At 36.2% G+C, this 11,646-nt stretch overlaps 1 non-coding gene across 1 annotated transcript; it reads right to left on the bottom strand.

The window, feature by feature from the left end:
- Positions 1–8,690: 8,690 nt before the first annotated feature.
- LOC112092987 lies at positions 8,691–8,797 on the bottom strand. Its single transcript, XR_002902856.1, has one exon. It is a non-coding gene; the product is annotated as a small nucleolar RNA R71 (small nucleolar RNA).
- Positions 8,798–11,646: the final 2,849 nt, after the last annotated feature.

The raw sequence follows: 11,646 nt of genomic DNA on the forward strand, positions 1-11,646 counted from the left end.
CAATTACATTTAAAATTGTATTATATATAAATCGGCGTTATGTGATCCTAGAACACATTTAAAACTTAATATTCTCTTATCGAAATTGAAGTCTTTAAAATAATGTCCGGTTACAGATAAATAATCTTTGTTGGCAACGGCAGACCACATGTATGCCGTTAACGCAACACAGTCGCTAGTAGAGTATAAAAGGTTTATTAATGCTTCTTTTTCTTGTTTAAATAATTTTAACAAATCTTTCCTAATAGTAATTTTTGAAAAAAAAAATTGTGCATTAGAATTGTGTACAACTTTAATATATCGTTGTCATTTAGGATGGTCTACAAAACTAAATGGTTGATCTAATGCAACTATCATTCGCACAACTTTCTTACGATCTACTTGCAGATCGTATTTCTAAGTGGTTAGACCACCGGTTGTGCGATCAAATGATAATTGTATTTGGTGGAGTTCGGCTCCACTGGTTTGGCCACGCTTTTGAAGACACTTTTCGGAGTGTCTTCTCAAGTGTGTTGTGTTGTGAATAGTGTCACATTGTAATTTAGAATAATAATATTTACATTGAGCTATGTGTTTTGTGTTACCGTCATTTTCGACCTCCTCAATTGTGTCGAAGTGATCTCAAACTGTTGAGGTGTGCTTGCATTTCCTCTTGGAGGTTGCAACACTTGCAGACGCAATAGGACTTGCACTTGCCTCTCCTCCATGCCCACCACCATTGTGGCCACAACCTCCAGTACGTCCACTAAGGCTCGGATTTGTAGGTTCCTGAGGTAGTTGTGTTTGTAATTCTTGCGTAATAAATTCATTAGTAGGAAATTACCCTTCTTTCACGTTCTGTTAGGCATTAACATGAATACCACCATAACCGAAAGAATTCATTACAAAAAATAGGAGCGATTTGAGAGAGAGAGAGTTTTAGGATATTGTGATAGTTTTTGAAAAAATGATGAGAGAGATTTAAGAGATTAAGAGAAATTGAGAGAGATTGAGAGAGTTTAGATAAGAAAAATATGTGGAGGATGAGAGATATTTATAGAAAAATTTTTAAGTTAAAAAATTAAATTTTTTTCCCTAAATTTGAATCCAACAGTCATTTTTAATCTCGACGGATAGAATTTGGGCTGAAAAACGAGCAACGGTCAGAAAAAAAGAGCATTATGAAATCAGATCCTCTGAAGACTTCAAGTCAATTCCTCTGAAGACTATTATGAAATCAGATCCAATCTAAAACAGCATCAGATTAGGTGGAAACTGAGATTTAAATTTTAAACTATTATTTTTTGGCTTTCCTATTAAAATATAGCCACTCTTGTTCGCTTCTTAAAGCGTTTACTGCTAGTTTGGGCAGTTCCCTTCCTGCCCGAAAGGGCAAGAAGGGAAATGCAGAAAAGGCTTCTTTTTGGACTTCTTGTGTTATTTCTCTTTTTTTCTTTTTATGTATATTTATTCTTTTCTTTTTTACTTTTTTTTCTTTATAAAGAGAATTGTTTGTTTTAGATGTTTTGTTGCATGACGTTAAGAGTTATGTTACTTTTGTAGTGTTAAAGGTTTTTTGTTTTCTTTAGCTTACAACGTGATATTCATTTTAAATTTTTTAAAGATTTATTACATGTGTTTTACTAAAATAACAGATACATTCCCTTACTAAAATTAATAACATCATCAACACCCCTTAAATCTAATTCTGTTAAGTTGGGAAGTAAAAAGACAAAAATACCCTATTTAATATCAGCATTGATCTAATGATGTCAAATTTCAACCATTTATCTAATTCATGCTTATTTGGTCAACTGATGTCAACCATTGGTCTTAGATAGATTGATATTATTTAGATAATGAAATAGTTTTTTCTTTTTTTTTATGGTTTAAATATTTTTCCTTTTTTTTTTTTTTGCTGAAATAAAATCATTGAAATAGTTTATTTATCTTACTTTCCACAACATAATGCTTCTAATTTTTGCGATACATACGTTTTTGTTTGAATGCTGAGTGGATGGAGATTCTCTAGCATCTCCTAATGTTATAAGTATAAATTGTTTGATAATACTATTATTAAAAATGACATAAAAATGTTTTTTTTTTCTCATCATTAGATTGAAAATTAGGATCACAAGTGTGTAAAATCAATTAAACTTAATTTTTCATGCCAAACAAGGGTTAAAACGTCATCTACAGCAACATATGTAGATAAAAACATTTTTTGATACGTAGAGGGGTACTTTTAGCATTTTAAAAAATTTAACCCTGTTAGGGATACCAAGTCTTGTCACGACCCCTAACAGGGGTTAGTGACATGGAGGCTTATTTAGAAATTTAAAACCTGTTTAAAAAAGTGATTAACAATCAACAGTGTAAAAATTTAAATTTCAAATCTAAAATATCCATGTATTTTCAAATTAACCCCACTATTTATAAGACATTCAGTTTCAGGGAAAGTGGTGGAATTTCTAACCAAACCAGTTCAAAAACCTCACCCCTAGTATCATGTCAGGAATTCTAACAGGTTTAGCATACATGAATATAAACAAAAGTAAATGTTGACCTCAACCACAATCTAGCAATATCTGAGTTTACAATCCATAATTTAGTACATGCCTTGAGATAAAGGGAAAGGAAAATACGAATCTTCACTTTTTGAAGACGGTTTCACCTCACCGGTAGTAGCTACCTATTCAGCACTACTCCTCATGTCGCCTAAAGGGGTTTAATACAGTTAAAACAAGAAAAGTGAGCATAAGGCCCAATAGGATATAATTTTATATAACATTGTAAGTAAGGTACTCACGGTTCGAAGACATGCACCCTGAACTGATCATCCTTTTTAGAAAAAGGAAATACTCACGTAGTAGTAATAAAATATCTGTATAATGAAAATATGCAGAACCATAACACCACTGAGCAAGAAGTGGACCGTACGGGTTTCGGGACCTGCCCCCAAGGATACGGTTCCCATATCCCTATCTCTGTGACCACCATGCGTTTTATCATTTCTTAAAATATTTCATTTTAAGAAATGATACTCTTTAAAAGCTCATTTCTAAAATCATTTGAAACTCAATAGCATTATTCATGCTATTGTCTTTAAACATGTTTTGTTCTCAAACATTTTCATTTGCCAAAATTATTTAAAGTAAGGATAACAAGGATATGGACAAGAATATCCTACCTCTCAGATATCAAACCTGTGGCTATCTTCACGTAGCCCTAGCTCCACTTGCCTTTGAAGGTCCAATTCCAATCGTGCCACTAACTTCCTCATCAAAATCAACGATTTAGAGTTCAATCTTTTCCTCTAAACATTCTTGTTTAAGGATATACAATTGTATCATATTAGTGTGCCTTAACTTAAAATCAAAGTTTATAAACAATTCTTGATTCAAATCGTGATTCTTTGGGAATTGAGATTCATTCTGAAAAATTGAATGGGAACAAGGATCAATGTGGCTAATCCACTCATTTTGAGTTCTCAAATGAAGTTAGGTCGGTTCTACATTGAGTTTTGGGGTCAAAACATGGTTTTTGAACTGTTTAGGGTCAGACTTAGTGTGAACCAGTTGACCGGTGATAGAGGAGTGTAACTCCACTGGTCGATCGGAAAAACTCCAGGGCCAAAAATGGCCAATCCACGGGAAACGAAGCCAAATCCTACAATTTCAGGTTCGATTTTAACATATTCTGATGAGAAATTTGTAAATCCGGTTCTAATCAACAAATGGGGTCCAATAAATCAAAATCCCCTAAATTTCATCAAGGTTTCATCAAAATCCATTCAAAATTCATTCGAAAACAAATTTAAACCAAAAATCACCAAACTAGACTAAAACGAGTTCCACAAGGCTAGATCCAAAAATCTAAAGTGAGTTTCAGAGAGTTTTACCTCGATTTAGGCTTCGATGTTGAAAACTTCTTGGAAATCTCCGTTTTTGGTTCAAATCCGGCCCAAAATCCGCTTGAAGAGAGAGGAGACTTTGAGAGAGAGATGAACGAGAGAGGGAGAGAGAAAGAGAGAGAGAGAGAGAGCTCGGTGAGAGGGAAACTGAGAGAGAGAGAGACAAGATAGAGAGAATGGGGGAGAGTGAGAGGGTAACGAGAGAAAGAGAGAGGGACATAAGGAAAAGAAAAGAAAATGAGGAAAAATAATGAGGAAAGACAAATAAAAGTAAAAGGGGTCGAAACATGTATTTTCACACACTTCTGGGGTGAAATTATAAATACTAAAAGTAAGTTTAAAAGTTCTTAATTAATTAAGAAAAATCAAATTTAGGCACACTAATAAACCATAATTATCACAATTAAACATATTTAATTCTTGAGGGCGCTACAATTTTCACGTTCTGAACGACTTTCATATTGGGTTTCTCATTCTTTTCATTCTTCTTTACAGATATCGTACCCTTGTATGGATCGGTTTATGTTTTTCATTTTCTTGCCTTTTACTTCTTATCCTGTTGTACCATAGCGCGCATAACCAATGAGGAGTGGGGTAGCTAACCAATGCAGCTCAGTCACGATTTCATTTCTTTCATAGTCTCATAATAACCTTTCCTTCGAAGGCTGGTACAAGCAGGATGTTTGATCTCTTACCATTTATCAATTTTTCTCATTGAAATGGTAACTCTAGTTAAATCTGATGACTTTGTGCATTTTTGAGTAATTTATCATAAGATTGACTTTTCATTGAAGTTTAACTTTTTATCTTAACTTGACCTGAACTTGACGTCGATACATATTTTTCACAGAATAAAATTCTACTGCTACTTAAGTCTTATAGATACATGCATAACATTGTATCCAACATTCAGGAGTCATCATTCACATTCTAGCATACATTTAGTCTACAATGGCTCGAATTATTTATTCGTGTTGTAGACAAGAGAAACTACTGATACTTACAGAAGTTTTACTAATATTGCATCCTTTGTCTCACTTACTTCAATCGTTAATCGACCTTATTGCATAAATTTCTAATCGTTAGATTCAAAATCTAAGATCAATAATTACATTAAAATTTAATTCAGAAAGGTCTACAATCCTTGTGTTTTGTATTCAATCCCAAAATATTTCTTATCTCAAGAATTTGCAGTAAAACTGTGCACCTTCCTCAGTCATGGGCCTAATTTTCAGTTTTGGTCCAAATATGTGAATTGTCATTGTGTTCGATTTCTATACATCACCGACTATCAAATCGACTTACTTTTCACATCTTAATCCCTTATTCCTCATGAAAACTAGTTTAGTTCAAAATGCTCATTTTATCCGTTGTTTCCACCGTCAAACATAATTCTTATTCTTTCTCTTTCCATTTAATCCTTAAGAACATCTAAATTCTAGGGTTTCTCCGTATTTTCACAAAAATTCTCATTACCAAGAATTTCTAGAAACAAAGGTCAATTAACCTAGAATTCCTCCTTAATCACTAGATTTTCAAGTTCTTAACAACCACAAACTTAATCATCATCTTAAGCAAAAAAATTTCATGCTTTTCCCCATACTTAAACATGCAGCCAAGGTAGGAAAAAAGTTAAAAGAAAACCGAAATTTACCTTAGAGAATGAAGAGAAATCCTTAGTTACACGAACTAGCGGTGTCGTTTCGTCAATTTCAATCAAAACTCATTTTTCTCACTTTGGGTGAATTCTTTTTCTTCCTTTCTCTTTGACTGAGTTCTCTCTGTTCTTAACAAGAAAAATGAACATTTAGTGGTATTTTTATCTCTTAAAAACCGGACTTAATAAAGTGGGAGAACTATATACAATTTTGGCACTTTTGAGGGACCTTTTGCAAAATTTCATCAAAAATATATTTTCTTTCTTCTTCACTAAGCTTGGCCAACCACCTTGCATTCCACATGCCTCAATCTCAGCCCTTCATCTAATTTTTCACCTTAAATCTAAACCGTCCATTTCTAATAACTATTTTATTTTGGTTCAGTTTAATTCCTATCCGGTACGCGTTTTACCATCCGGTACGCGTTTTACCCGCATTTTTCAGATAATTAGTCAACAAAGTCAACTTTGTTCAACCTTGACTATCCTTTCAAGGGTGACTTATTAATCGACTCTTGGACAATAAATTTTGACTTGGTCAACCCTATTCGGTCGAAAACCTTAATTTTCTCAGTTCAGCTCTCCAAACCCCTTTTTCGTTTGTTTTTCGTTCCGATTGTTTCTAAAACCCTAGAATTGATGTTTTTCAATTCTTTTCCATTTCTTAAACTTATTATTCACGTGTTTACCCACTTATGGGTTTAACACAATTGTCCGTACCTCATTTTTAAATATAGTCTAAAAATCGGTAACTGCATCAGAAATTTCTGAACTTTAGCTTATAACTTACTATTTAGTACTATTATCAACAAGTACTTGTTTTAAAAATATTCTTATGGATAATACAAAAGATTTTAGTAAATTTTATCTCATACAATAATTCTGATAAATTTCCCGGTCATGACAATCACCCCTCCTTAAAAATTTTCATCCTCGAAAATCAGAACAAATGGGGGTACTTTTTTCTCATTTCATCTTCACATTTCCTTGTTGCTTCTTCCACTTTTTGATTCCTCCACATTATTTTTACAAGTGGAATACTTCGATTCCAAAGACGCTTATCTTCTTGTGTAAGAATTTACACTGGTTGTTCCTCATAAGTCAAGTCTTCATGAATCTAAATCGGTTCATGTTCTATAACATGGGATGAATTGGGTATATACTTCTTTAACATTGAGACATGGAACACATTATGTTCCACAGCTAATTTTGGCGGTAAAGCTAATCAATAGGCTACTTTTCCTATTCGTTTGATAATCTGGAAAGGTTCTATATACCTTGGGCTCAATTTTCCTTTCTTGCCAAACTACATAACACCTTTCATGGGTGCAATCTTCAAGAAAACTGAATCCTCTTCACTAAACTCCCAGGGTCTTCTGCGCTTATCATGATAGCTTTTTTGACGGTCCTGTGCCGTCTTCATCCTTTGATGGATTTTCTGGATAGATTCTACTGCCTCTTGAATGAAGTTTGTCTTATGTAATTGCTTCTCTCTAATTTCATACCAATGAATGGGAGATTTGCATTTTCTTTCGTACAACGCTCCATGCAGTCTAACTATGTTGTTGACAAACAACTGATAACTCTAGGAATTAAAGTTATTTTAGGCATTTCTAGGCTTATAGTTGGCTCATCCAAAGGTTTGGTTATTCCATACAGTCTAACTATGTTGATGACGTTAGCGCATAACTTTACACGAGAATTAGGACAAAGAGCGCATAAGATGGATTTAGGGCTTAGTCACCTCGACCCAACCTCTGAGTAGGAGCCACCTCAGCCTCCTTGGTTGCCCTAAAGACGAATGCACCTAAATTATCAACAAAAAAGGGGCGCCGTAGGAATCAAATAGGGAAGCAAGAGCAAAAAGAAAGAAAATAGGGAAAGAAACACAAGGACGCTGGAGAGGAATTAGAGCTGAAATTAGGAGAATAGGAGCTAGAAGAGGACACCACCGGTCTTTGGAATTCATTTTTTTGTCATTACTTTCATTCTCCTAATTTGGTTTATTCTTCCTCTCTTTGTACTTGAAAGATGATTGCCTATTTTGCTGTGTTTAACCAGACAAGTATGAGCTAAATACATTTGGCTGGAATGATAAAGTACCCATATCTGTAATTAACATTGTCTATGCTCACTTTTGCTATATTAATGTTGATTTAGTTTATTCAATATAATCTTTATTGTTCATTTTTGTTTACTGACTGGCCATCTTATACAAAATATTGTGAGTTCAATTTGCTGAAAAGTTGATTGGAATTAGACCAATATTGAAAAATGTGTTGTTGAGCTAAATTTCACAAAGACATATAGTTGATTTTTGAGTAGTATAGTTAACCTCTCTATTTAGATTTCTCGTAGGAATATGTTAAAATATGAGTAAAGAGACAAAATCATAAGTAGGTCGGGAGATCGTTGTGTAAAATTCGTGTTTCAGGTTAACTGACAGCATTGCTGTAGCAAAAGTTGTAGCATAAATGGCCCAAGTTACAGTGAAGGGGAAATTGAATCCTAGTCCTTCACATAGATTGATTTGTTTAACTTGGCAATTTTGTTTCCTTCTATTTCAGATATTCTTCTTTTCGCATGAATCAACAACAAGACCGTGATTTGTTGCCCTTGGATCCAGAAATTGAAAGAATGTTCCTAGCAAGAAGAAGGGAGCAACAGGGTTTAGCGGTTGTTGAAGGAATGGTAGAGGAAGCTGTAGGCAATGCAACCAACCTTGGGTAGCCCGTAAATGTTAACAATCCAGTTAACCAAGCAGCATTGGCAGATGACAGGGATAGGGCCATTAGAGAATATACCATACCGATTCTACATGGGCTCAATTCAGGCATCATTAGGCCGGAGATACAGGCACCTCAGTTTGAGCTTAAACCGATCATGTTGTAAATTGTAGGCTAATTCAGTGGCATGGTAACTGAAGATCCCCAATTGCATCTCAGGCTATTCATGGAGGTATGTGATACTTTTAAGCTTCCAGGGGTTACAGAAGAAGCTTTGTGACTGAAGCTCTTCCTTTATTCCTTGCGGGATAGAGATAGGGCATGGTTAAACTCTCTACCACCGGACTCTGTGGCAACTTGGAATGACTTGGCAGAGAAGTTTCTGATGAAGTATTTTCCTCCAACTAAGAATGCCAAGCTTAGAAATGACATCACTGGATTTCAGCAACATGAGGGGGAATCTTTGTATGAGGCATGCGAGAGGCTTAAGGAATTGTTACGCAAATGCCCTCACCATGGGATTCCTCATTGGATTTAGATGGAGACGTTCTACAATGGACTTAATGGGCAAACACGAACCATAGTGGATGCTTCAGCCAATGGTGCTATTTTGGTGAAGACTTACAATGAGACTTATGAGATTTTGGAATGGATGGCTAATAATAACTATCAATGGCCTGCGGAAAGAGCAACTGCAGCTAGGAGAGTAGAAGGAGTTCATGAACTAGATGCGGTGATAGCTTTAACCGCTCAAGTGTCATCCTTGGCAAGTATCTTGAAAGCAATGAATTAGGGGGTGAATTCTCCTCAATTTACAGCGGTCTCTTGTACTTACTATAGCAATGGGCATCTCTTTGATAGTTGTCCATCTAACCCAGAATCATTATGTTATGTGGGTAACTTCAACAAAAACAACAATCTGTATTCCAATACTTATAACCTAGGTTGGAGGCAGCACCCAAATTTTTCTAGGAACTCTCAAAGGCAAAGCGCAACATCTTCATCAACAGCAAATCGCCCTTAACATCCTCCTGGATTTCCACAACAGCCGAGACATCAACCGGCGGAACAACACTCATTGATTGAGCACTTGTTGAAGGAGTAAGTGGCAAAGAATGATGCCATTATTCAAAATCAGTCGGCACTGATTCATAACCAAGTAGCTTCATTGAGGAACTTGGAGAATCAAATGGGGTAGTTAGCTAATGCCTTGACTAGTCATCCTCCAGGCGCACTCCCAAGTAATACTGAAGATCCTAGGCATGAAGGCAAAGAGTGTTGCAAGGCTATTATGCTGAAGAATGGGAGAGAATTAGAGCAAGTGACTAGACGGCCCAATCGCTGAAAAGCACCCTCTTCAATCCAAGGTGACGTGGAAAAGGAAGCAGAAGTGGTAGAATCTGGAAAATGCAGCGATCTTATAGAACATGCAGTAACGCTGCAGTAAAGTTTGGCAGAAAAGCAGAATGACAGACCACTGCCACCTTTTCCTCAAAGATTTCAAAAGCATCAGCAAGATAAGCAGTTTAAAAGGTTTCTAGATGTCTTGAAGCAGCTTCATATTAACATTCCATTGGCGGAGGCACTTGAACAAATGCCTAGTTATGTGAAATTCATGAAGGACATTCTTTCGAAGAAAAGAAGAGTTGGAGAATTCGAAATAGTGACAATGACGGAAGAAAGCAGCGCCATCTTGCCGAATAAAATCCCTCCAAAGTTAAAAGATCCTAGGAGTTTCACCATCCCATGTGCAATTGGCAATAACTACTGTGGCAAGGCTCTCTGTGATTTAGGAGCAAGCATAAATCTTATGCCTATGTCAGTTTTCAAGAAGCTTGGAATCGGGGAAGCATGGACAACCACAGTAACTCTTCAATTGGATGATCAATCTCTAGCTCATCCAGAAGGAAAAATTAAAGATGTCCTGGTGAAAGTAGATAAGTTCATCTTTCCCGCTGATTTTATTATTTTGGATTATGAAGCTGACAGGGAGGTGCCCATCATTTTAGGGAGACCATTCCTAGCTACAGGGATGATATTAATAGATGTTCAAAAAGGGGAGTTGACAATGAGTCAATGATGAGCAGGTCACTTTTAATGTTCTCAAGGCAATGAGATTTCCTAATAAAGTGGAAGAATGCTCTTTGGTGAATGTAATGATTACTAGTGTTTTTAAGGAGCTGGAGTAAGAGTTGGAAGAAAAAACTTCAGAATTTAGTAGCCAATTGGCTTAGCTGGAATCAGGGACAACCGGTATAGCTAGAGGAAGGCAGTTTGAGCCGTTAGGGCTGTCCGAACGTGAGCTCAAACCACCTAAGCCATCTATAGAAGACCCCCTAGTCTTAGAGTTGAAGCTTTTACCATCCCACCTCTGGTATGCATTCTTGGTAGAAGCGGAAACGCTACCTGTTATGTTTCAGCCGAGTTAACTGAAGACCAGGAACATAAGTTGCTTGAGCTGCTGAGGACGTTTAAAAAAGCAATAGGATGGACAATTGCAAATATCAAAGGAATTAGTCCATCCATATGTATGCACAAAATTTTGCTGGAGGAATGCTACAACAATTTCGTGGAATATCAAAGAAGGCTAAATCCAATCATGAAGGAAGTGGTGAAAAAAGAAGTCATTAAATGGTTGGATGTTAGGATTATTTATCCTATTTCATAAAGTCAGTGGGTTAGTCCATTGCAATGTGTACCCAAGAAGGGAGGAATAACTGTGGTAGTGAATGATGTGAATGAGTTAATCCCCACGCGCACAGTCACAGGCTGGAGAGTCTGCATGGACTACAGAAAATTGACCAAAGCCACTAGGAAAGACCATTTCCCATTGCTATTCATTGACCGGATGCTGGACAGACTAACTGACAGAGAGTACTACTATTTTCTAGATGGGTATTCAGGGTATAATTAGATTGCTATAGCACGAGAAGACCAGGAGAAAACTACCTTCACTTGTCCATATAGGACATTTGCATTCAGGAGGATGCCTTTTGGGCTATGCAATGCCCCGCTACCTTTCAGCGATGTATGATGGCCAACTTCTCATATATGGTAGAATAATTCTTAGAGGTCTTTATGGATGACTTTTTGGTGGTTGGGGATTCTTTTGACAACTGCTTTAAAATTTTGGAAGGAGTTCTAAAGAGATGTGAGGAGACGAGTCTGGTTTTGAACTTGGAGAAATGTCACTTCATGGTGACAGAAGGAATTGTTCTTGGCCATAAGATATCTAAGAAGGGGATTGAGGTAGATAAAGCTAAGATTGAGATTATCGACAAGCTGTTTCCCCTACATCAATCAGAGGAATAAGAAGTTTCCTGGGTCGTGCAGGTTTTTACAAGAGATTCATCAAAGACTTCTCACAAATC

The sequence above is a fragment of the Morus notabilis genome, unplaced genomic scaffold, assembly GCF_000414095.1.
Source record: "Morus notabilis unplaced genomic scaffold, ASM41409v2 Scaffold150, whole genome shotgun sequence".
NCBI lineage: Eukaryota > Viridiplantae > Streptophyta > Magnoliopsida > Rosales > Moraceae > Morus > Morus notabilis.